At 31.5% G+C, this 27,502-nt stretch overlaps 1 long non-coding RNA gene across 1 annotated transcript; it reads right to left on the bottom strand.

Moving 5' to 3' along the window:
• Nucleotides 1–14,813: 14,813 nt before the first annotated feature.
• Nucleotides 14,814–16,963, bottom strand: LOC139494909 (uncharacterized). Its single transcript, XR_011657204.1, has 2 exons — nucleotides 16,245–16,963; nucleotides 14,814–15,312 (listed from the first exon to the last, which is right to left on the bottom strand). It is a non-coding gene; the product is annotated as an uncharacterized lncRNA (long non-coding RNA).
• Nucleotides 16,964–27,502: the final 10,539 nt, after the last annotated feature.

Below are 27,502 nucleotides of genomic sequence, written 5' to 3'. Positions count from 1 at the left end.
AATTTAATGATCATGAATGGAAGGAAATGGTACGTAAGTTTACATAGGACAAAAAGAAATTGATAGTATTTTTTGGCGAAAGACTTAAACGCTTCCTTCCATTATATAGTACAGCTCTTCTATAAAAGCATGCTAAAAAAAACTTTGATTGACTTGCTTGCTATGTTTGCTTGGATGTTTTCAAACAATAGTTAGGCGGAGTTTCAATACATACTGGGATTTGATTGGACAAATACAAACTGACAGGAATTGAAGTTAATGTTTATTTTCCAAATAAATTGTAGTATATAGTAAACAGACTACTTACCTGTCGTTTACAAACATCCAAACAATCATAGCAAGCAATTTAATCAATGGTTTGTTTTGCATATATTTATAGAAGAGCTGTAAATTCTAAAAAAAAAGAAATTTTGTTGTCGTAGATGGTTAAATCCTCAACAAAATCACAATATCTTTGTTGGAACGAATAAAGGTTTTAAATCAAATTTTGGTGGACTTTTTAGCTTCCACCCTGACGAGACATGTTAGCTATTCGTATGCTGTTGCACATGACGCACGGAAACTTTCACATTTCCATCTTCTTTTCTGAAATATTTTACCCAGCTCATACTTGACAGGACTGTTATCCTAGTAAAAGGTGTAACCAATGAATTGAACACAAGTTAAAAATTCCATAATACTATATAATTCATTTTATGTGTGACTGTCAATTTGTTCGAAAAAAGTCGAAAAGAAGAGAGTTTTTTTAATGCCATGATTATCTGCCGCTTTCTAGATCTATGCTTAGCATTTATTTCAGATGACATGGACTCCTCACCCTGGTGACCCTGCTGCCTTTCATAACTTTATCCGTATACATATATTGATAGATAAACAAAAGGCTGCAACTGGTACTTGATTCGTTGTAACGAGAATATTTGTGGTGAATGGAAACTGTGAGGGTCAAAATCTTAAATTGCTTATAAATGTTGCTGGACCCAGTTTCGTTATCTGATCCGAATTTTCTGAAATGTGCAAGGTGATAGACATTTTGATTTTTTTTACTCGGTAAGTTTTGCCCTAATTGCTTGAACATTTGCAATATTAAAGCCGATTTCAATGAGTGTGTTGACAAAGGGAATATCTTTGGTTATCTTGCTTGCTGAACAGAAAAGTCATTGTTAGGTTATGTAAACTACCCTACTTTAAGAGTAGACTAGTCCGACAAATGACACATCTTTCTGTCTGTAGGACCAGGCTAACTCGAAAGGAGGGTATAGACCTTACCTAACAATGACTTCACGGTTTAGCTAACAAGCAAGCTAACCAAAGATATAACATTTGCCTACATACTCAATGGAATCGGCTGTAACTGTAGCTGTAAACTCGAATACATTTTAACAGACAGTGGTCTGGTTTGTTGATGAATATTGTTTTTCTTAGATTCACTCTTGAAAAAATTATTTGGTCATTGTAATACGGACGCCAAGACAATAAATGAACCTCACACGATCCCTCGACACAGTTGAGCTTATATATGATCTTATAGCGATTCGGGTTGAAAATCAGTTGAAATTAAGCCAGTTATTTGTGTGTGTAGATTTGTATTGTTTTAAACTGTTATGACTTTTTAAAGTTAAATCTAGGTGTTTAATCTAAGAATTTCTTTTTTAAACTTATTTACTTGTTTTATACTCAATTGGTAGTATGAAGTTACGAGATATTTTAATTTTTGAAATTGAAGGCACAATTAACAAAGCAAACGTTAGTTTCAAATACTTTTAAATAGATTTTTAAGGATAATGTACCCTTGTGTTGATCCCATGCTAAACATAACAAAAATTTCTGTACAAAGGTCTGTGAATTTTCTACAAAAATAGTGATTTTATTTTCACCAAATTCTCTTTTTCTACTAAATACAATAATGAACTATAAATAATAATGCTTTGCAAGAAGTTTCCCCTTGATACATGTATATGTACAAAATTATATCTCTATTATTCATTGTCTGTGCTGTTTTGATACTATTGCAGTTTGCACATTTTCGTAATTGACAGGCCACAGGAGGGGGTGAAAAACCATACACGAAAATATAAAATATTGATCTAAGTACTTAATTTGCATCTCTGAACCCCCACCCCGGCTTGTTTTTTAGGAGGGTGTCTAAAAATGGTCGATTACAGACAGCCGCGTACGCATTTTACTTTCCAGGCGTGTTTACGTTGATTGTTAAAGTCCTGAAAACAGATAGATAGAAACAAAAATGTTTGATTTATCTGGCTTTAGATTCAGTTCTTTTTAAATATAAATTAAGTCTACATTTTAATATAATAATACTAAGAATTCACAATATAAAAAAATGCAGAAAAAAAAATGGAGATGTGAAATATCTTAATAAGGAGTCATTACTACAGATATGGTGTGTTTGACACACAAAACTTAAAAGCTTAGTGATATTACCAATATTAAAATAAAAATGTATTTTAGTTTGGTAGTTTTTCCATTTAGTCATTTTCAATCATAATTAAGGCACATTTGATTTTTTATTCATAAAAATATTTAAATATAGAAAAGTAGGACACATTGTTCACTTTCTCCCCTGTAATTCTTTATCAAAAATATTTATTTATTTTGGAATTTTGAATTGAAAAATCTAAGAAATCTTAGTTGTGTTAATGTTCTCTAGGTTATCTCGTCTTCATTCTCTGACATATTCTCTGACATATTCTAGTCTGCCCTTTCATAAAATAGTGATTTTTTTTAGTGTTCTATCGAACTTTCGAAAAAAAATACCCGATAACCGTTCAGACAAAAAAAATATGTTGAAAAAATCTTACAGATACAGCAAGTGATTCTTAATAGCTGTAAGATACATTTTTCTTTTAAAATACAACTTTTAAATCTTACGGGAAACTATTCCAAGCTTAACACTTTCACTGTAACCTCGCTCTAACTTATCCCCATCCCCCCCCCCCCCCCCCCCACCCCAAAAAAAAACCAAACAAACAAACCCGCAATACTATTGTCATTCTTATAGTCAGCACTCAATTTTTCACAAACAAATGGGTTTTAAGCTGCTAAAGACATATGATTCAAACGCTCAGAAAGTCCTTTCTTCTATATTTTTGCTCTCCATTTTTATACAAAACCTTTTACATTTTTATGTTATGGGTTATTGTTGAAGGTCGTACAATGACGTATGATTGTTAACACATACTTTCTTTGGTTTCTTATGGAAATTTGTCCATTGACAACAAACATACAACATCATCTACTTTATATAAGTATTGTATAAATTACAACGTATTTTGGCGATCTTGCAAAATGATCGTAATCCCGAAAATCGTAAACATATTTTCTTATCTTAAAAGGGGGCAAGAAGGGTTCCATTAACAGGCCAATAAATAAAATCACAGTTAATTATAAAAAGAATAAAAAATAGTTTTTTTTCTCTCTCATAATAACAGTAAACAGATTCATAACAATGTCAATTTCAAGAAAGCAGACAACAGTTAATTACTAGTAGTCAATAACAGTACAGCATCAATGATCTTGACTGAATATTTGCAACTTTTAACTAAAATATAAAGGCACAGAACCAGGACCGTTTTTCTTATCACCAGCACATCGTCAGGACAATTCCGTTTAACGAACTTGCACGACTTTTGCAATTTTATATTGTTGTAATATACTTTGCATGGTACTTATGACGCATCAGAGAAAAATTAAGCAACAAAACAGTCGTTTTATTGCCGTTCTGATACAATGTAAACAAACCCACCAGCACAGAATCAGGACCCACCAGCACCCGTCAGGACCAAATCACCAGCACAGTACGTTCTCTCGAAGGACAACCATACCCCCCGTGTAACTAAGAAGTGGTTTATGGCACCTACTTCTTGTACCAAACGTCAGAGGATGTCGCCAGAACACTGCTCATTACGGAAAAGGCCAAGCAGAGTAACATCTACTCAGGGTCAGTCCCACCTGATGGAACGGAAGGAGTAAAATAAAGTGGGAAGGCCATTAGTATTATGATAAATGACACGAACAATGAATTAAGTGCATAATGGATGCCAGACCAAACCTGCTTAAAGAGTGTAAGACCACCTTCACCACAAAACGGAGGAGCGATTTACGTGGCGTTCTGATCTTTTCGATAACCGAAACAACTTGAAACATTCAAAGGTTAGTTTATTTGAAAAGCTTTTTCTAGTTATTAAAGTCGAAATTCGGACTCAATTTCTATTTATGTATTCTACCTAACGGCTCGTTACAAGAGACTTTAATTTTAAATTTAAGAAACTATTCAGTCTATATGAAGATAAACTGTTAAAGGTCTACCCGACCTGTAGGTTCAAACGTTAATTCCATACAGATTTTTGGTAGAAAAATTTATACTTATTCAGAGTAACATGTTCCTTGGGTATCTTATTGCAAATTGAAAAGATCTCAATTATTTCTCTATACGCGTCCGATTATTACGCCGATTTTATCAGTTAGGATAGCTAAAGTGTAGTAATTTTTAGACAATTTTCTTAGTTTTGTTTTAATTTGTTTGTGTTCGTGTTGAGTATTATAAATTGTTTCTGTCCCTTAACTGAAGTGGATACACATAATCTAAGAAAGATAACTCTAACTTATTGGTCTAAAACGTTTTAAAATTACATGCAATATGAACGACTTGTAAAGATCAGAATATTTACTTGTTGCTTAGAGCAAACGATAGGGCTATTGTTATTCCTTAAATCCAAGTATAAATAGTAAAAAAAATCACATAAATGATTCAGCAAAGAAACGAAACATACAAATGTCAAGGCAAAGTAAATGTAAAATAGAAAAACAAGAGGTCCGATTTTTTTTTTAAATCGGCAAATGAAGGGAAGCAGAAGGACCGCTGAATTTTATGTAAAGCGTTTACCTACGGAACGTTAAAAATTTCGAATATTTGAAAGTGAAGTAAATATAAGAACCGAAACTATTCAAGAGGTGTTTGACCAAAAAGAAAATTAAAATATCAAATTCCATCTAAGTAGATATAAGAAGATGTAGAGTGAGTGCCATTGAGAAAATTCATCAAAATCAAAATTTGTAAATGTAAACCATTATAGGTCAAAACACGGTCTTCAACGTGGAGCCTCTTCTCAGACAGAACAGGACCACTTTGCCAAAGGGAGTTGAAACCTTACTTTCTTTGTATAACGACCTATTCTGAATTATTGATTGTTAGTTGCCAATGACAATATTACATGTATTTTCAAAATGATAACAAATTAACATGAAATACAACAGGTAGAAGCTGTAAGAGTCTGTTCATGATGCTGATCGGCATATTTACATGCAAATGGAAAATGGGGATATATTGAATAGGGACATAACTTCCTTGCAACGATTTACTACAGGGGTTCTTAACGTGAAGAGTACTTGGCCTCATTTTTACAATAATACGTCGGAAGGGGACCATAAATGGCTGACCCGTGTTAAGAGAGAGTCATATCTCTTGCACGTAAAAGATATCCTTGTAGATCTCGAAAAAGAGCAGGGCAATGCTACTTCAAGGTAGCACTCGCACCCACAAAGTTGAAAGGGATTAAATATCAATTTTTTAAAATGTCAATTTTCTAAATGCTAACACCTACAAATAAATAGATGGGAGCTTAATGTACAGCGCCAACTATTACATAGATTTGCAAGCTGAAAACTATTTGTGGTATACGTTTATATGATATGAATGTATTGAGCTTTAAAAAAAAAACCAGAAGATGAGTTGGATGATAACGTTTACTTTATTTGGCCTTTTTGATTATATTTGATTTGGTCTTTTTAACTTTATTTGATTCGAGTGTCACTGGGGAGTTTTTTGTAGACGAAACGCGAGGCTGGTGCAAATACAAAATTTCCAACCTGGTATAAATTTATGATAAGTTTATTTACATATATTAATATTATAACAGTTTCCTGGCTCCAAGCTACTAATAGTTGATCTTACTCTCAGTGGCTAGCAGTATAAAACAAATTTCAACAACCTCTAACATTCGCGGCTAGCACAACTTTCATAGCGACACCATAAATTAAAGATGTCTTCCATATCAATACTTTGAACTGAAATAAATGATAAAAGGCAATATATTATCAATATGCAATCGATAAAAATTGAAAACAGAACGTTCAAATTGCATGAGACCGAAGCGATTTATCTGGATCTACCTTCTTCAGGAACGATAAAAGCCAAATATTTGGAAACGAACAGTTTAGTAGGAACCAAAATAGTTGATTAAAGTTAAACATTCAAAATGTACTTAAATTTCGACGATTTCATTTGCCGACATGATTGCATATAGTAAGAAGTCATAAATCAAAAATCAAGTATAAAGCAATTTTTTTTAGTTAAAGTTCAGTTGAAAATATTATACATAATCAACCCTACCATACTACTCGGACTAATGAGAGTTGTCAAGTTTTTACTGTTTTTCCCTAAATGATGAGCGAAGAGTTCTGAATTATATATCTGAAACGCTAAACTTATAGAGATTTTTCAAAACGTAAATAAAAACTTTCGATGCTGTTTCAACAAGCTTACAACTGCCTGCCTCTGATCTTATTCTATACATAAACTTTCAAGTAACTGTTTATTTCATTTAGTTTTGGTTTGTTTCGCTTGTATTCCCGTTTCGCAGTTAACAGGTGCCCCTCTTTGCGGATATCTTCATCAATAACTTTAAAAATCAAACTTTCAAAAAATCGAAATAATCAGAACTGTACGTTAAGTTTAGTACTTTTAAAGTTTGATCAAAAATCTTAACTATAAAATCTAAAAACTACATTAATTATTTTATAATTTGAATTATTTGGTGAACATTTAATTTGATCAAAGTTAAAAATTCCGAATTTTGAAATGATGTACGGACCGTACTGTAACAGTGTAAACAGAAAGTAAAATAATGTATTTTTAAATATCATATTATTGCTATGCATATGCGGCACTATTTGCAAGATACCTCAGGTCCTACACCAGCGGACCTTTCTTCCACCTTCGTGTCGTTTCGTGTCAAAATAATGTTTGATAAGCCTATCGTGACATAAAAATTATAAAACATCGTGATATCTAAGCTAAACAACGTCTACTTTCAACTGTATATTATGTCCTTTTAAGTCAAATCATTGTATAAAAAGCCTATCGATACATTTTAATGATATGACATCGTGCTATCTAGACTTAACGTTCAATACTTTCAACTGTACGCCATGTCGTTTTATGTCATCCCAGTACATGAGTATCCATCCGTAACATTATGATGAAATAATATCGTGCTATTCAGACTTAACATCATGTAGTTTTAACAGTACGTCTTGTAATTGCAAATTAAACGTTAAGCCTATCGGGACATTATAATAATTTACCATCGTGCAATCTTAGCTCAACAACACGTACTTTCAACTGAACGTCGTGTAATTTTTAGTGAGCATATTGTGTAGTTAGCTTATCATGACATTATAATGATATAACATTGTGCAATCCTAGCTCAACAACACGTACTTTCAACTTTACATCGTGTAATATCTAGTGAGCATATTATATGGTAAGCCTATCAGGACAATATAATGATATAGCATTGTGCAATCTAATCTTAGTTTAACAACACGTACTTTCAACTTTACGTCGTGTTATTTCTAGTGAGCATATTGTATGGTTAGCTTATCGTGACATTATAGTTATATAACATTTTGCTAGTTAAGCTATACATCGTGAAGATTAAAGTCTACATAAAGTATGATAAACCTATCGTGACATTTTAATGATATAACGTTGTGATATCTAAGCTTTACATTTATTTATAATAAGTCAACATCATGAAGTTCAATTTTCGTTTTATTTGTTATCCTAGCAATTGAAGAGTACGTCTAAGCATTATCCAGTATAAAGTTAACATCGTGTAATGTAAACTTAACAATATGTAGTTTCAACTCAACGTTACTAGTGATAAGCATATCATCATAACGCCTTGGCTCATCACGATGCTTTCACATCATCAGCACTTGAAGTTGCAAGTCAACACAACACAGATTCAACTTCGCATTTTAATTATTTTTAATTATTATGATTTAATTCATCATCACGCTGTATTAACTTTACATTGGAAGCTTTGGCATTACGTTATGTAAATCTCTAATATATGACAGTTGAGGCTTTCCATACTTGAAAGAAAACGGCAGACCGTGTTGAAGTGTTTCAACCTAGACAATGTAATACTGTATCAGCTCAGACCATGTAATAGTGTATCAACTCAGACCATGTAAAACTGTATCAATCAAGACCAAGTAATAGTGTTCAAACGCAAATTATACAGTATCAACGTAGACCATGTTGTAATGTATCAACTCAGACCTTGTAAAACTGTATCAACTCAGACCATGTAATAGTGGTCCAATGCATACCATGTAACAATGTATCAACTCAGATCATGTAATAGTGTTTAAACGCAAATTATACAGTATCAACGTGGACAATGTTGAAATGTTTCAACTCGGATCATATAATTGGTGTTCCAAGGCATCTATAATACTAAAATAACGAGGTCCAATTTGTCAGCCGTCATCGGGTAAAAACGACAAATCAAAGAATTCAACTTTATATATAGTTAATAAAGGACAATAGTGTTGATTAAAAATTACACCACTCCCGACCCTATTGTTTTCCACATAATTAATATTGCCAATAATTAACAAGTTCCGGGTCGATTCCGATATCGATACCAATAGTAACTATATTCACCTGTTACCTTTTACCTTATCTGTACGTTCCGCATCTGACAGGCGCACCACCAAACGGTGTATTTAGGATTTTGCTATATACACGGGTCATAATCACAGGGTTGACACTACATGTACTAAGTTCAATCATTATCACACTGTTCCCTATTGTAGTATTTTAGTCAGTATGACTTTATAAGAAGACAATACGAATACTAAAAATCCGGACTTCAAATAAGGCGTATAGCCGGTAGAGTTTTCAATTTGTTAGCCGGCATGACGTAAAATAGCGATTCAAAGAATTCAACTTTATGTATTACTAATAAAGGACAATGCTGTTGATTAAAAAATACTCCATGTCAGGCCCCTTTGCTTTCCAAATAATTAGTATTACCAATAATTGATAAGTTCCAGGTCGACGGGTGCAAACAGAAAGTTTTTGAAAGCAGATAGAACTGTACTTGTTATAATCGGCATGACTTTATCAGATTACCAATACTAAATTAAGGCTTACATATAGTTATATACTTTAATTCAGTCACGGACCCGCGATATCACGGCTGTGTTCTAGTACCATATAAGTTAAGGATATAAGCCGAGAACAGTCTGCAGCCTCAGACCGCGGCCTTAGACCTGTACAATATTTCACAGAATGGACTGTTTTGTGAATACACTTTCTTTAGATTAAAATTTATCCTACATGTTGGCCCCTTTAAACTGTAGATCAACTTAAACAATAAACAAAAAGAAAGCTGAAGATAAACATGATTAGGACTCAGGGTATGAGTATCATGATTTTTGAGTACGAAAGGACTACTATAAATATGCTCCGTGAATACCTTTACATGCGTTTGGGTTCCAAAATGGATTTAAATGTTGAAAGTGTATTTGCAATGCTCAAAACGAAGAAAGTGGTGTCGTTATCAGTAATCTGAATGTTTCAAACTTTTCATTAAAATCTAATGTGTATTAAGATATATTCGATTTAAGTATGGATTACAAAAAGATATAGTTTTAGCAGCTAATAATGTCAAGTTTTATATACCTTATATTTTAAAATATAGTACTCTTCTATTCCTTTCTTGTTTCTTCTCGGGTTTCATTTTCTTACTAGGTGAATGAGCAACAACAAAAAATGCATGTGAAGACAGGTTCACGTTGAACCATATTGAGTGTACCGCAGTCGATTTTGTTTCAAATAAACAATTTATATGAACAAATGAAGAGATAACAACGTACAATCATTATAAATTCTTTTTCAATAGAATGTCATTGTTTATACAAACGATACCACCTGTTAATCACCTTCCCTTGTTTTATCTATTATTTTTCTTGAAGGTCGTGTCACCTCTTTTTTCCTGTATATTTGTGTATTGATGTCCTATTTTTTTTTCTAATGTTAACAGAAATTAATTTTGTCTTGGTTTCCTTTTTTTTACAAATAAAACCCCTCTTACATGCAATGATCACTACAAACAAAGTGCGAATCGAACACACGATTGATTTGATTAACAGATAACATCCAGTTACGTTTGAACTTTCCCTAATTTTGCTTAAGTTATCATATTCATAGTCGTTCATAAGCGAAATGTTGTATTATATTCATATTCAAGCAATAATATCAGACTTGTAAATCAATGAAGAAACCTGAAAATTATAGAAACTATTGTAGTCCACTAGTTCATGAAGCAAGTTCTAGATTTGCACTTTTTACACAAGGTGCGGTTTGTGTTGGTCATGCGACATGATATATCAAACGTTAGAAGCATTACTCTATTGGTTTTTTTTATCATTTTATTTATAGATAAAAATAATGTTTGGAAAAATAAGAGCAACACCAGAGGTCAATTTTAATAATTAAAGTAGGACGAGAATAAACAATTTGAAAGTGATTCTTTTCTCAAAAAACTGTTTTGAAGAGTGACAAAATTATTGTATTGGAAGATGACTATTTCAGTGTATGAACTATCATTTACCTGTAAGAATCAGTTATGCTAACTTCAGCTGTCCAATATTTTTTTAGAAAGAGGAGTGCTATTCTTTAAAATATTAGACAGTTAAAGGTAACATAATATAAAAAAGAAAATGTGGTATGATTGCCAATGAGACAACTATCCACAAAAGACCAAAATGACACAGACATTAACAACTATAGGTCACCGTACAGCCTTCCACAATGAGCAAAGCCCATACCGCATTGTCAGCTTTAAAAAGCCCCAACAAGACAATGTAAAACAATTCAAACTAGAAAACTATCGGCCTATTTATGTAAATGAACGAAAAACAAATATGTAACACATAAACAACCACTGAATTTACAGGCTCCTGACTTGGGACAGGCACATACATAAATAATGTGGCGGGGTTAAACATGTTAGCGGGATCCCAACCCTCCCCCTAACCTGGGACAGTGGTATAACAGTACAACATAAGAACGAACTATAAAAATCAGTTGAAAAAGGCTCAACTCATTAGATAGACAAAAATACAAGTGGACGTGGCCGGGTACTTATAATGGTTTCTTACAGGTAAATGATAGTCAAATCAAAGAAATAAAGAACGAGTACAACAATAGAATGATGTCACAACAAGGTTTTAATAATGTATCAAACTCAGAATATAAAAAGTATATTAAAGCAACCCATGGAATAGTTTATCAAAACAGACCTTGTACTAGTAGGCTCCAGTCCACAATTAATGACGCAGCTTTTCTTTGTCCTCGATTATTGTTTCATGTTATTACAATGTCTTTTTTCTTTAATTTTGTTTTCTGCCTGCCTGATTTGTTTCTTAGTTTTATAGGGTGCAAATGACACCAGAGAGTTAAGATAATTTTATATATGCATTATTTAATCTATTCAGCAGTAGGAATGAGTAATTTTTGTCAGTTTCAATAAGTCCCATATTATTTTTTTAGCGTTTTCGGAAGATGGACGGTTTTTACAAATTTAATCACATGCAATGAAGGGATTTCCTAACATTTGGATAGGATATGAAACGTGTACTGTACATTACACATACAAAAAAATGCAGACTCTTACAGTAGGATAATTTTGTTTCTATGTGAATAAAACGTTACGAAGATATGACAGGGAAATTAAATGTGTTCTGTTGCCAGTGTATCAATGGACATAATGTTATAGTTTATCAACGACTATGGTATAGTTTATAAACGCAGGCGATGTAAAAATGTGTCAACGCAGTGAAAAGTGCATCAGCACAAACCATATTATAGCGTATCAACACATACCATATTATGGTGAATCAACGTAGACAATGTTATGATGTATGTATCAATGCAGATCATGAAAAAGTGTATCAACACAGACCATGTAAAAGTTTATCAACGCAGACCATGTGATAATGTATCAGCGCACACCATTTAAAAGTGTACACTACTTTGTAATATTTTTATTTTACACAATATACTTTTCAGTATCCAAATAATTGTTTTGTACACTACTTAAAGTTTTTGTAATGTTTTTCACTGAAAACGTAGCATTGGAGTGTATTTTCCGGAATATGCCGAGTATCACCGGAATGCCATGCCATAACGTTACGGAAAGGCATGTGATAACAATCGAAGCATGTGATAAACATGTCATATTAGCCCGCTAAGCACTAATTCCAAAAATATGAAATTTACGTAAATTTCATGATATTATCATACAGTAAAAATTATATGTTATTTAGTATAGGTATATGATAACATAGTGTATCAAATAGTACAGGTAAATGTGTATCAACGCATATCATGTAGTAGTGTAGCAACGCAAACCAAGTAATAATGTATCAACACATACCATGTAATAATGTTTCGACACATACCATGTAATAGTGTATCAACGTAGAACATGTACTACTGTATCAATTCAGACCATATGTTTTAACGCAAATTATTCAATACAGTATCAACTTAGACAAGGTTGTAGTGTATCAACTCAGTTCATGTAATAGTGTTCAAAGCCATATCATATAATGATGTATCAACTCAGACCATGTAAGAGTTTATAAAAACAGACCATATAATATTGGGCTCCAGACCACACTTAAAGAAACTGCTTTTTTCTTTGTCCACGAATATACATGTTATTTTAGTGTATTTTTTACTGTGTTTTCTTCTCTGCCTGTGTGATTTATTTCTTAGTTTTATAGGGTGCAAATGAAAGAACAGTGTTGATTTTTGTTTAAATGCACTATTTTAACTATTTAGTGGTTGGAATGAATTTTTACACCAGTTACAAATGGTACCATTTATAGTTTTCTGAACATATCATGACTTGTCTATACCAGTATGGACCGTACATTACAATTACCGAACAAATCGCAGACTCGTAGAGTGTTTTATATGTAAATAAAACGTCATAAAGAAATGATAGGAAAATCAACTGTGGTAATTGGCCAGTGTCGTCAATGATAATGTTATTATGTATAAACACAGGCCATGCAATAATGTATCAACGCACGAAAAATGTCAACACAAAACATGTTATATTGTATCAACACAAACCTTGCAATATGATAGTGTTTGTAAGAACACAGACCATGGTATAGTGAATCAACACACACAATGTAATATAGTTTAATCTCAAACCACGTAATAGTGAACCAATGATGACTATGAAATAGTGTATCAACGCAAACCATATACCAGTGTATCAGAGCAACCCATTGTACAAAAATTCAGACCATGAAGTATTGTATGAACGCAGAGCATGATATAATGTATCAACGCAGACCACGTAAAAGTGTATCGATAGATACGATGCAACTGTCTCGTACTTTTTCTACCGTAATGTTTTACTGCTCTCCATAGGTACAATTTTGCTGCTTATCTCCCTTTATATTTGTAATCCCTTGGCATGTAACGCTAGTCAAACTTTAACATTTTATAATGTATGTATGACTTAATTACCTTATTTTTGTGATTATATCATGTTGCAGAACGCTTATCATTAAAAATTTAGTTGTTTGATTGATAATTTCAGTAATTTGAGACAATTTGAGACGTCTATATTGATAATTGTGTCGTTAAATTCATATATTTTGTATGAAATAGTTCCGTTTCAAATCTTAATTGATATTTCCTTGGTCTATATTAGAAAATAAATTTATATCATTTTTGTACAAGGGTTTTGCTCGACAATATTCTATGTATTGAACGCAAAAGGTGTCATGATTAAACCACTTTTTTTTTGTATTTGTTATGAAACTCGATTTTTCTGTTACAACGAGTGCTTGAGTGCGTTTTTCTTTGTATTTTGTAGCTTTTTACCTGCGTTACGTCCAATAAAGATATTATTTAAAGACCTGTCTTATTTAATTGACTTTTGTTTGATACAATTCGGTTCAAACTATCTTATCTAACAGAGGTGAGAGATACCAAAGGGACATTAAAACTCATGGTAGAATAAAACTGAAAACGTTATGATGAAAATGAAACAAATAAACAGCAGTATACAAAACAAAACATAGAAACATTCTGATCTCTGTTTGGTACCAATTGATGTGTTCAATTTAGTGCAAACGTTATGTCAACATGATTAAGTATTCCGATGGATCATTTTCGGGATACGGAAGAATGAATTGCCGTGACGACGATAAGAACATATCCGTTGTTTTTCTGCAAGCGTGACAAATGTTCTGTAACTATCATTTACCTAGTGATATTGTCTAAATAATGTTCAAAATGGTGTTTTCAACATAACCTCTACGAATTCTTTGTTTATTAGCTTGTATTTTGTGAGCTTCAACTCTCTTTCAAGGAAATCATGAGATGAAGGCCAGCCATAATAGTCGATTATACACTTATTACAGCTATATCGTTTTGACTGTTTTTTTTTATATTTCAGGGACGGTAGACCTCATCCTGCTAATAATGATTGTACTCAAGAGTCAGCTTTGCAGTTATTGCTTAACTATTTTTTATATAATCCTTAACAGCTTTACATGTCAAACGGACCCCAAGTGATTCTTATGGCTCGCATAAATCTTTTGGCTAACCAAACTTTATTGTTGCATTCTTGAGCTAAATCTTTTTAAAAGAATACAGATCCTGACACCGAATAAATAAAAAACAGATAGTGCCTTACATGTATATGCAATTTAATAAGATAACACCCCCGATTACAAATGATTGAAACAAACGTTCATTTCAAATCTTCATTTATCAAATTTACAAAATAATCTACAATTGTTTCAAATAGTATTTAGTTCAATGCACTTTAACTATTGTTAGACACGAGTAAGTACGATACACACTTTTTAATGAGTTATCAGTATCAATGTGAATGGAATCATGTACGTTAAGTTCAAAAACTGCAACACCCGTACTTGTATGATAACCCGAACTTTGTCCAGGCATGTAAGTATGTACTGTATCTTGACTGTTCTTAGATATTGCAAATTCAACATCGCTATCACTTGACATAAGAGCTACGGAAATTTGATATAATCCGGCAAATTCACAAGTAAATATTCCGGAAGTCTGGAATGTAGAAATATCAACTCCAACGAATGATTTTATAACTGGAAATTTCACTATTCTTCCTGCTATTGTTGCACCACATGCTGTAAATGCAACTGAAAAAATAAGTTGTGCATTGTATGTAAAAATGATTTTGTCCCATTTGAAAAAGATCATAGTACATATTTTAACAGAAACATGTATGATTATTGTTATAATACAATACAAAGATATCAAGGTCGACGAACATTTGTCAATTGGGTTCGACGGACTACATGTCAAAAGTATATGTGTGCAAAAGTCTTTTGAACAAATAAGTATTTCCTAAGGTTATAACACAGGGAAAAAATGGTACAAAGAAAATAACCTCAAAATTATTCATGTTATTATTTCCGCAGCCTTTTTATTACATTTGGAAGTGTTTAGCTAGTGTCCTTTCAGTAAACATGACTCCGAGAGCTTTTGTGCATATTGGAGTGTCTGCTTCGAGGTTATATGCAGTTAAGTTTTAAATATTTTGAGTTCATATATGTTTGCTGTTTAAATCCATCTATAAAGTTTTGTACATAATCGCAAATAATTATAAGTGTACTACCATCAAATCATGCTACGTGAAATCGAGTTTTATTCGCAAAAGGTCGAAAAAAGTATTTGAACGCAATTGTTAGTTGTCAGAAATCATGCAATTCATTGCAGTTATCTTGTTTGCATTCATAAAAATAAATTCTGATTGTTTCACAGTTCCATCATTTGTATATGGTGTTCCAATATGGTATTAAGGAAACTTGAGGTAGCATGGTTACTCACACTTGTAAACACGAAGAGCAGTGATGAGAAATTAAAATGTTATTCTTATTCCTGATATACATTGGTATGTTGATTGAATTTTTTCTATGGAATTGTAAAAGATAAAACATTAATCAAATTATCTGAATGAGGATAAACTCTGTACATTTTTGTAAAATGCCAATTTGACAAAATATTATTAGAGGAAAATCATTTTGGAAATAGTCATATACTTGTAAAACTTAAATACACGAATACGAACCTTTTCGCCCGTCGTTGTTAAGAGTTTGAAGTAATCTAGAATCTAGTGTCAAATTAAATTTTTGATCGAGTTCCTCCAAACTTACTTCGGTTTTATAACGAAAATGCGTTAGAGACTGGTTTGTATAAGCTTGAAAAGAATCAAATTCATTCTTTGACGTTTTAATTTCGTTATACATAGCAACAAGGTCTTGTTGTCGTGCTAATTCCTGACTACGTAGCGCATCTGTTTTTGAGTTGAGAAATTTTATATTGTTTTGCATAGTTTGCAAGTCTTGCAACTGATGAATTGATTGAAGACTTTGCAATCCATTTAGTTGATTATTCAAAACATTACTTCGGTTTTTTAAATTAATCAGTTCATTTTTCTGTGCGCTGAGAGCATACTGCAGGGTATGATTCAATACAACAATAGTGGTGTTCAAATAATGATTATTTTGCTTCAGTTCGGTTATTTGTGATTTTAAATCCGTTATGTCACTATCAGTACACGTCTTATTATCCGTTTTTGAATGGATTTGCTTTTTTAGTCCAATCATCTCTTGTTGTAGTTGAGTTACAAATTGCTCTAGCTGATGACGAAGTTGTTTCTCTTCCGACAACAGTTCAATTACGGTTACGAAATGTCTATCTGTCAGCGACGACTGACCTAGTATTGAAGATTTCGTACTTGTATCCAACAAAAAAGCAAAGCATAATCCAATTTGCAGGGATAGAAAATATAATGAAAATTTCATACTGCCAACCTTATGTTCTACCTGAATCTCTTAGATTATCATGTAACTATAATATAGTTATGTGTGTTTTGTAATGACTACAAACTACTAGTAAACACATATCGTATAGATGACCTTGCGTTAATCTAACATTTTATCTATTTGATATCACTTGTCGTGAATATTTATATGTAGGTAACAACATGAACGATAATTACGTTTGTCTAACAATAAAATATATACAAATGTTGACAGAAAATAGAAAACTAAAGAATAAGCAACACCAACCCTTCCAAAAACTGGGGGTGATCTCAGGTGCTAAATAATCCGATTTGCAGATGAAAAATTATGTGACATCTGACTTTCTCTCCATTTGTGCTTATTCTTGATATTCTTTATTTTTTTTAATGTTAAATGAATTATGATTATTGATTAAAATGGTATAAACATAAATGGAAAACTAGTAAACATATTTTTTATATACAAGCGTGTTCAATAAATTTAAATGCGAACTCTAATGTCACATCACTTTATGTTACACAATTGATAATTGGTTATCGTGAAATGTTTATTTAAGTAGTTAGACGGTCAACAATGTTTCTTGCACTTTAAACTTATACACCCGCCGTTGTGATGATCAATAGGTTTTTATCAGTACGAGTATCTGTTGGACTTCACTCCAGGGTCAACTATGCACATTAGTCATTATAATGCGTTCATATGATGTTTATTTCAGAGATATTGAACATTCATGTCTTTTTTCTAGTAAGGGTTGGCAAATCTTTCCACCTCGACAATTGGATGTTTATCGTATATCATATCTGAACAAAATTTAAAAAAAACTTACAAATGTTAATGTATGACTATTGGGTTGTGAGATGTGTTAAAGCAAACGTTTGGTATAGAAAAGATAAAGTAACACAGAATCTTGGTTTTTTTTTATTACCACTTATATTAGGAAAAACGAATTATGTTTTGTCATCTAAATTTTGGATGTTGTTTAACAAAAATCGATTACTAATACATAATCAACTACAACAGTACTAGTGATAAAAGATCTGTAATTCTAATGAACAAAACCCGTCATCGATAGTTATATAAATGCTGAATTATAAAATATCATTAACACAACTAATCACATTTTGGATTGATTGAATTTTCATTTGTACCCTTAATTTATCATTACTATAAAACAAAGACCACATGACGCTGATTTAAACAACTAAAGGTCTTCGTTATGATACATATATAAATCATATTGTTGAAACTCGTGAAAATATGCATACACAACTATGCTAAAAAAATCGCTACATTGACGAGCCATTGGTAGCCTTCAGCTGTTGTCTGCTCAATGGTCGGGTTGTTGTCGCTTTGACACATTCCCCATTTCCATTCTCAATTTTATTGGCTTACAAAGTCATTTTAACTCTTATAAAAACAATGGTAACATTTTTTTCAATTTTAGAACACCTAGCTAAAAAGCAAGATCAGTAATAGTCTCGGTTAAAGTAAATACATTTTTTAAAGGAAATCTCGAAACGGAAATTGGTTATAATCTTTTCATTAGATAAGAACAATTAGTACAAAATATATCTGTATATGGACACATATTCAACGTGACCACTATTCAGAAACAGAAAAGGTCGCTATTATAAATTTATAAACAATAGAACATGTAAAATAATAAATAAACGCAACTAACTAATGGTTGAAAGATCTTTTTCCTTAAAATTGACTTGGCTGTATTTTTTACTGTTTACATTTGTGTCTTTGGTAAGAAACATAAATTTATGAGTTGGTAAACAATATTCAAATTGATTACCCTTTTTATTTTTCATAATGTTTATATCAACGGAAGAAGTGTTTTCGATATCAAGTTGTAAAATTTTCATATTCTACATGTTGTTTAGAAATGCTAAAATAGCGACCTCTTCTATTTCTGAATAGTCCGTCTTGTATGCATCAGTAGCCTTGCTTTCAAGTTCATTGGGATATATGACATCGAAGTACTGACTTTAATAAGGATTATCTAACTGTTTCTTTAAATGCGTGTTATCAATATTCAGCAGCTTTATATCTTCCACGTATCTAGTGTTTGTTTTTAAAATCAACGACTAAAATATATTGTTGTCACTAAGCCTCTAAATGTGATTGTGATGTCTTGCTAGGAAAACAATTAAAAATTGAACTCTTGTATTGGAACTTTTATCAGGCACGGACCCGGAATTTAGGACTTACAGCCAACAGCTATTGGTTTAGAGACAAAATGATGTAGGACGACTTGTCGTCGTAGCGACTTCCTTCATGTGATCTATCACGTCAAAAATCGCAGGCAATCAGTTCAAAACAAAACAGGGTCATATGCAAATAACATCAAAATCAGTCAATATGTTGACCATTATTCATAAGTAATAGTTGCTACTTGAGGTTTAAAACAAACCCATTCAGCGTGTTTCTGTTATTTATATCTCCTAAAGCTTTATTTTGTTTGCTAAAATTCAATTGCTTTATAGTTTAAACATTCATCTACTCTATCAAAAGGTTTGATACAAAACAGCATACATAATGGATATATGTATAATGTATAGAAACAGAAGATATACATGATATAACATATATCATTTTTTCAATATGCATCATTCTAATATTCATGCTACTGATATTAAATCAACAAATCAGCTTCGTCTTTACGAGAACACATCGTTTAAGTAATCTGGTATAACTATCAAATGATTCAAGTAGTATGTGTATCTATTGTCACAAAAATTCATATTATCTAATAAAATTAGTATATTTAGCTAACAAAGTCCTTAAATTGGAATAAAGTAACATTAATGTTTAGTGGAAAATTGATTTAACGTTAATTAGACTTCAATTAAAAATTGTTTGCTAGCCCCTTTCTGTGAATAATGTAAGATAACTCTGGTCAATTTCCTAACATTTTATCATTACGGGAAGATAATATGTTTCTGTTCTCATTTATATTCCATTTCAGAAAATTTAAAATGGCTTTGTGTAGGTTCCAATTATAATTGTTCACTATAGTTTTTGGCGTAAGTTAGAAGTTTCTGGGTTGAAGTTATTTAGAACGATTTTACATGTACAGTGTAGTTTTTTTTTCAGGTGAAATTATGAACTGTGGTTAAATGTTGCTGGTTTACTGTTTGATTCATGGATTTTTTTCCCAGCTGCGTAAGATTGGAATTTTGAGATTCTTACTCCAGTTAAACTGTAGGAAGTTATAATTTGTTTTCAAACTGTACTTTTTACTATGATAATACATATATAAAGGAATTGATACTGCAAATTTATTAGAATATTATTAGATATTTATTGTTAATAGGTATATACCTATTAATCTGATAAATAATGTTATGTTTATTAAAGAACATTCTTTAATTTTGTTTGTATTCTTTGCATGATCCTGTTAATAACACAAACCAATACTTTTTTTTTCTATTACTCTTTGACATTATGTTATAAAAAACATCATTTCAGTTCCTTTCTATTTTACTCTTCTTTTATTACTTCTTGAAAGTATGAAATCTAATATTCCATCACAATCATCACAATCATCGCTACATGTTTTGGTATTTTTACTGTTATTTTCTTATATTTACATAAAAAGCATAGTTTTCAAGGTGGTTGTTTACTTTTAGGAATAATACTACTAATTTCTAGTACATTTACAGAGTGTGTAACAATTTTAAATTCAATAAAAAACAACTATATTTAAAAGATAAAATAATAACCCTGTTTAAGGTAGGCAGTCAGCACATTGACCTTTTGAAATTGAAAATAATTCAAAGGAATATAACTCTTGCATACAAATGACACATCAACCGAATTAATTAATTGCGCATTCGTGCTCCACCTTCAAAGAAGATTTTAAATTATAAATATAATCACTTGTTAATCTATAGGATAGTGATGACTTATGAATGCTAACCCAAGGTGAAGAATGTTAGTTTGAAATTCTTTAAAATTTAAAGCATTAATATATGCTAGAGCAGGGTATTTTAAACATGTTAGTGTATCAACTATTGTGTTATAAGTCTTTCCACTTTTCTGTGGAAAGACCTATTGTTTTTGTTCTGACTATTATTAGGTCTTTCCACCTTTCCGTGGATACACCTATTGATTTTGATCTGATTATTTTTTGTTTTCTTCTTCTAACTAAATTTTTTTCTTGCGTAGTTTTGTTGTTTCACAAGATGTCGCTTAGATATTTGGAATATGATATTTTATAGTTTATATGCTTTAAATATTGACAACTGCGTAACAAAATACTTTACCTAGTATGAGTTATCTCCCCAAACACTGTTTTTTCTGGTTGCCACTACACCTTCGCATCCGTAAGAGATGACAACAAATGTATTTTACCAAATTGCTCGTTACATCTTCAGGATTAGGATTTTAATTTTAACCGAAGCTATCCGGAGACTCCACATGAGAGTTATTACCCCTTATGTATTTGATAAAAGTGATTTGCATTTCTAACTGGTAAATCATAAGTGATAAAGACCTAGGTTTTTTTTATTTGACATCCTTGGTCTAAAAATAAGGTCAAAGGTCAAGGTCATATTTTATATTTTGAATTTGGCTTATTTTTGATTATTTTAAACACAGTATAACATATCGACAAATTATTTTTACTAAATTGTTAGTTGCGACATGTCGTTACTTATATATTTTGGTTGAACATATACATAGACAATTAATGGGAATTTTCACCAATCCTTTATTGAGGATTACGCATAAAGTGATATTACTCATTAAACAAACATATTAAAGACCTAGGGTCTTTTGATTTAAGGTCCTTGGTTTGTGACCTTGAAATTGAGGTCAAGGTCATAGGTTAATAGGACGTTCTAGATTTTGACCTTTGCTTTAAATTTATATTAATACATCATAAAGCCATTGGAACTAACATTTTAAACTGCCTTGTCATATTTCAATATAAAAATTTGAACAATTGTTTTTAATTATGAGGTCTTTCCACCTTTCCGTGGAAAGACCTATTGATTTTGTTCTGATTATTATTTTTTTTTTTTATTTCTTCCTCCTAATTTTTTTCTTACATAGTATTGTTGTTTCATAAGATGTCGCTAACATATTTGGAATATGAAATCACAGTTTATTTGCTTTAAAAATTTACAACCGTGTAACAAAATACTTTACGTTGTAAGAGTTATCTCCCCAAACACTGTTCCTTTTGGCCACTACTCGTTCGCAACCGTAAAAGATTACGACAAATTTATTTTACCAAATTGCTCGTTACATATTCAGGACAAGACTATTCATTTGGAACGAATTAAGCTATTTGGAGACTCCATATGAGAGTTATTCCCCCTTTTTCATTTGATTCAAGTGATATGCATTTCTAACTGGTAAACCATAAGTGATAGAGACCTAGGGTCTTCAGATTTGAGGTCCTTGGTCCAAAAAAAATCAAAATGAGGTCAAGGTCAAAGGTCAAGATTATGTTCCAAATTTTGATTTTTGCTTATTTTAACTGATTTTCAAATACCGTATGACATATTGACAAAAAATTGTCCTTACTTGTATATTTTGGTTGAAAGGGTGCGCATACAATAAATGGGAGTTTAAGTTCATCTTACATTTAGAATTACGCGTAAAGTGGTATTACTCATTAACCAAACATATTAAAGACCTAGGGTCTTTTTATTTAAGGTCCTTGGTTTGTGACCTTGAAATTGAGGTCAAGGTCATATGTTAATAGGACGTTCTAGATGTTGACCTTTGATTTAAATTCATATAAATACATCATAAAGCCATAGTAACTAACATTTTAAACTGATTTTTCATATTTCATATATCAAAACACGATCTTTACTAGTGGAAGTTTTTAATTATTATTTTATTCCGCCTAATTTTGATTTCGCATAAAATTTGTTTCGCAAGATATGGCTAAAATATTTCTTTAATAGTATCAGTTTATTTTTACCAATTATAAGCCGAACAATTTTCTTTGTAGGAGTAATATCCCCGAAAACTGTTTTCTTTGTGACTGCATCTTCTCCATAACCGTAAAAGAAAGCGACAAATTTATTTCATAAAATTGTTCGTTATATTCTTCGGATGATTTGTCCTATTTGACCGAAGCAATATAAATGCTCCATATGAGAATTGTTTCAACCCTTGCATTCCTATCTTTTAAACCATTAGAGATAGAGACTTAGGATCTTTTGATTTGAGGTCCTTGGTCCAAAAAACAAGAAAATAAGTTCGAGGTCAAAAGTCAAGGTCATAGTCTAAATTTTTACTTGGCTAATTTTCACTTATTTCAAAAACCGCATAAGATATCAACAAATTATTTTTACTAAATTGTTAGTTTTGACATGTCATAACACGTACATTTTCATTGCAAGGGTACGTTGAAATGGAAGGGAGTTTTCCCCCCTCTTGTATTAAAAAATATTAGTATGGTAATATACCCATTAACCAAGTATAAATAAGACCCATGGTCTTTTGATTTGAGGTCCTTGGATTATGACCTTGAAATTGTCTCAAGATCATAGCTTAATTTGATTTTCTAGATTTTGACCTTTGCTTTTATATATACATGAAAAAGCCATGAGCCTTTTTGCAATAGGTTTCAAACCATTTAATCTTTAAAAAACCAACCGGAAGTGACCTTGTATAAACCGGAAGTAGCTACTTTTTGTACTTTATTTATATAAGATTATAAAGAACCAGATGTTTTTGGAATCTGTGTCAAGTTAATATTCAAATAGTATCGGCAGTAACATTTTTTTAAACCGGAAGTAACAAATTATCTCTCTTATTAAAAAAAATATTGTATAGAAACTATACATCTTTTAAATCAGCATACAATAAGCTATCATTTGATAATGAAAATTACATTTTAAACCTTCATTTTACTTCAGATCTTTCATTTTAAAATACAATCATGCATTTTGGTGGAAAGACCTTCAATTGTTCTCTGAACATTTGTTTTTAATTCTATTTGAAACTTTTCTGATTGTGAGATTTATTTCAAACGTGATTTATAAATATATATATATATATATATATATATAAATAAGATATTAAAACCCTATTTTTCCTTCCTTAAATATGATCAATTATATTTGCAAGATATCCCTGTGTATTTCAAAACGTAATACAATAACGACATATGCATTTTATGCAATGTCGTCAGAGTTTTACTTTCATATTCACAGTTGTCTGATATATTTTGAGAAGTTGTGGTATGAGTGCCAATGAGACAACTCTCCATTCAAATCACAATTGATAATAGTAAACAATTATATGTCAAAGTACGGTCTTCAACAATGTGCCTTGGCTTACACGTATAGGCTATAAAGGGTCCCAAAAAAGGAATAAGAACAGTTGCAAACATTTTTTAAATTTTAACCGGATCAATCATCTTAACTGGACACTTCATTAGTGAACTTATCGAAAAACACCTGTCTATGGATGGACTGGTCTATGAGAAGCGAACTGTTTAAAATCAGCCCAGTCAATTGAAATAAATCAAGTAAAACTCATAACCGATTGCACCTAAAAGAACTTTATTTTTTCACATCCTTGTCCACCGGTCTATAATGAAAAGTTATCTTACTTCATTCATCATGTTCATGTTAAATTGCGTTTAAATATAATATATATCATTATATTTGATTTAGCCTCTGATGGAGATTCATTTGATTATCAATATATTCTTAGAAGGGTAATCACTCATACTTTATAAAAGACATAAGTAAGTGTATGCATCTAACTAAATATATCCACTTAATAAGGTAGTATTAAACAGCTTGATTAAATTAAATAATTTGGCTCTTTTAGTTTTCATCAATTTTGACACAACAGTTACCTAGACCCTATAGCTATGACACAGTATACAAAAATTTCCCAAAACTTAAACCACCCTTTTTTCGTAACAAATTCATTGGATATATGCCAGTTTGACAAACACTTATTTTGATCATTGAGAAGCTTAATATTTCCTCAACAATACAACGTGATTAAAATGTATAGTTTATTTTTACAGAGTTATCTCCCTGTAGTGTTATGAACCACCTGAAGCAATACGTAATGAAATTTAAGGTAAAAGAAGTTTTATGAAGACGAGTCCTGTCTTTTAAAAAATGTTCTTTTCAGTTCAAAATTGATGTCCTTGTAAACAAACACAGAAAAGAAAACAGTCAACAATTTAAAGAATTTCTTCCATTTATCGAGTTCAACATGTTACATGTTTTTCAGAAAAGACAATTACATTTTATAAGTTTCCCCACTAAGTAGCATAAGGTAAAACAGATGTCAATTTATAAAAAAAAATTGTTTTAATGCAGTAACAGGTATTTATAGTCATATGCTGTGACGACATTTTAACGATCGTATACCCTATTGTGGGGTGTGTTCTCAAACAACAAACACAAGATTTATTTTTAATTTCTACTTTGGATTTCATTGAATCTCTAATGAATTAAAAGAGTCGTTAATAGCACAAAAAGTTTATCTAAATTTAGCAGGAAAACAATTATTTAATAAATGAGTGAATCAAAAGATTCAAAAAGTGGTAATAAAAAGTAAAACAAAAAAAAACAAAAATAAAGACCAACGACTCCGACATAATCTTTAAACGGAGTCCTTAAAGGTGAAATGCAAAGGTTTTTAAAAACTTTTTTTGTTTCATATTTTAATAAATTGTTTAAAATAAATACTAAAATAAATATTGGTAGTCGTATGTGTGTCCTCGTAATACATATAAAACAGGTAAAATTTGTTCATGGTTCATCGGGGAAAGTGCAACATGATTATCTCCCTTTGTTCCGGAATGCTGATGACGTCATATGTGTCCTTTCATTGTGTAAACAAACAAGCATGGCCGCGAATATGTGAACGACAATACAACGATACAACTATAGACTATCGATTCACAGACGATGAACGTGAACAGATAGACATCCCCAAGGTTAAACTAACTATGTCAGTACAATCATACATGTAGGAACCTGTAAGTCGGAGCCAGAGAAATGCCGGTGCCGAATCGGTAACTGGATAAAGAAACCAATTACATTTTCTACATCCGATGGTGAAGATGGAAACGAAATAGATCGGCTTCAAAATCTCTCATGGTGCGTAAATTAGATAGTAAAATAATGTATTTAGGCATACTTTTTGTGAGTCTGAAATTACTCTGACATCCAACGGCTGTTTTGTCAGACAAGCTTGTGCCCTCGGCACGACCTCAGTTTGTCTAGCAAAACAGCCGTTGGACGTTAATGTATATTGCGACCTTTAGCTGTTGAGGGAGGGGTTGGCAGGGAACATGCGAAATTGCATACCAGGGGGAGTAGGGAGATGGAATTGGATTGAGTTAGGAAAGAGGAAAATTATCAAAGACTCCTGCTCACCCCTCTTTGGTTAAAGTTGTGATAAAAAAAACTATATTAAATAAACATAATATTGCATTCAAACAGCATTCAAATCTTTTAATTTCTCTATCTTTGAGCTGGACCCATTTGTCCTGGTCCTAGCTATAAAAAATGTCCAAAGGGCTCACAAACTTCTTTTTTAACGTGTTTTTCTTCGTACCTAAATTATCTGGATTTTTTTTTATTAAAACACCAATAAAAGGAACTTGGATGAAATTATAAAAAAAAATGCAGGACAGTTGTTTTGAGTTAAAAAAAAACCGGGATAACGATTTTTTATTAAATAAAGGCAGGACCGAATAGATTAAAAAATGAAAAAGTCAAACCAGGATTAGAACTAAAAATGCAGGACAAAATTGTCATCCTGATCTGATTGAGATTAAGATGTTGGTCACTTTATTTTTAACATTAGAATTATTTAAATATCTTCTTTTTGTATGGTTACATACTAAAACTATGTAATGTTTGCCATCGCTTCTTCATCTTGGCACTGGAATCTAGAAAAGAGGGCTTTTCCTAAGTTCTTTAGACTTTTACATCATAAGTTGTCTGTTGACTCATTGCTTGACAGAATCTAAAAGGTAATTCAAACATCATGTTAAGTAAGCAAATTATATTACATTTAAATGTCCTAAAGGATGAAAATTTCTAGAAAAACAAGTTATCGATTCTACAGGTAATGTTTTACAGTCCTGTGCAAGTTGAAATATATCACAGCTTAATTTTCAAAGGTAATGTTGTCCTCCGTGTGCTCATTTTCTTTGGGAGAAAAAACTGTTAAATGTTATGAAATAATTATGTATCTCATTTTGTGAATTATTGAATCGCCTCATATACATGATACTAGAACACACCCGTGATATCGCGGGTCCGTGACTGAATTTAAATATATAACTATGTGTTAGCCTTTTTTTAAGTATTGTTATTGTCATCTGATAAAATCATGCCGATTATAAGATGCACAGTTTTCTCTGCTTTCAAAATCTTTCTGTTTGAACCCGTCGACCTTGAACTTATCAATTATTGGTAATATTAAATATTTGGAAAACAAAAGAGTTTGGAATGGAGTATATTTATACCCCCGCTTTGAAAAAAAGGGGGGTATAGTAATAGTATAC

The sequence above is a fragment of the Mytilus edulis genome, chromosome 11 (assembly GCF_963676685.1).
Source record: "Mytilus edulis chromosome 11, xbMytEdul2.2, whole genome shotgun sequence".
In the NCBI taxonomy this organism is placed as follows: Eukaryota; Metazoa; Mollusca; class Bivalvia; order Mytilida; family Mytilidae; genus Mytilus; species Mytilus edulis.
The sequence above is the reverse complement of the archived record's forward strand: the minus strand, read 5'-3'. Positions and strand labels throughout refer to the sequence as shown.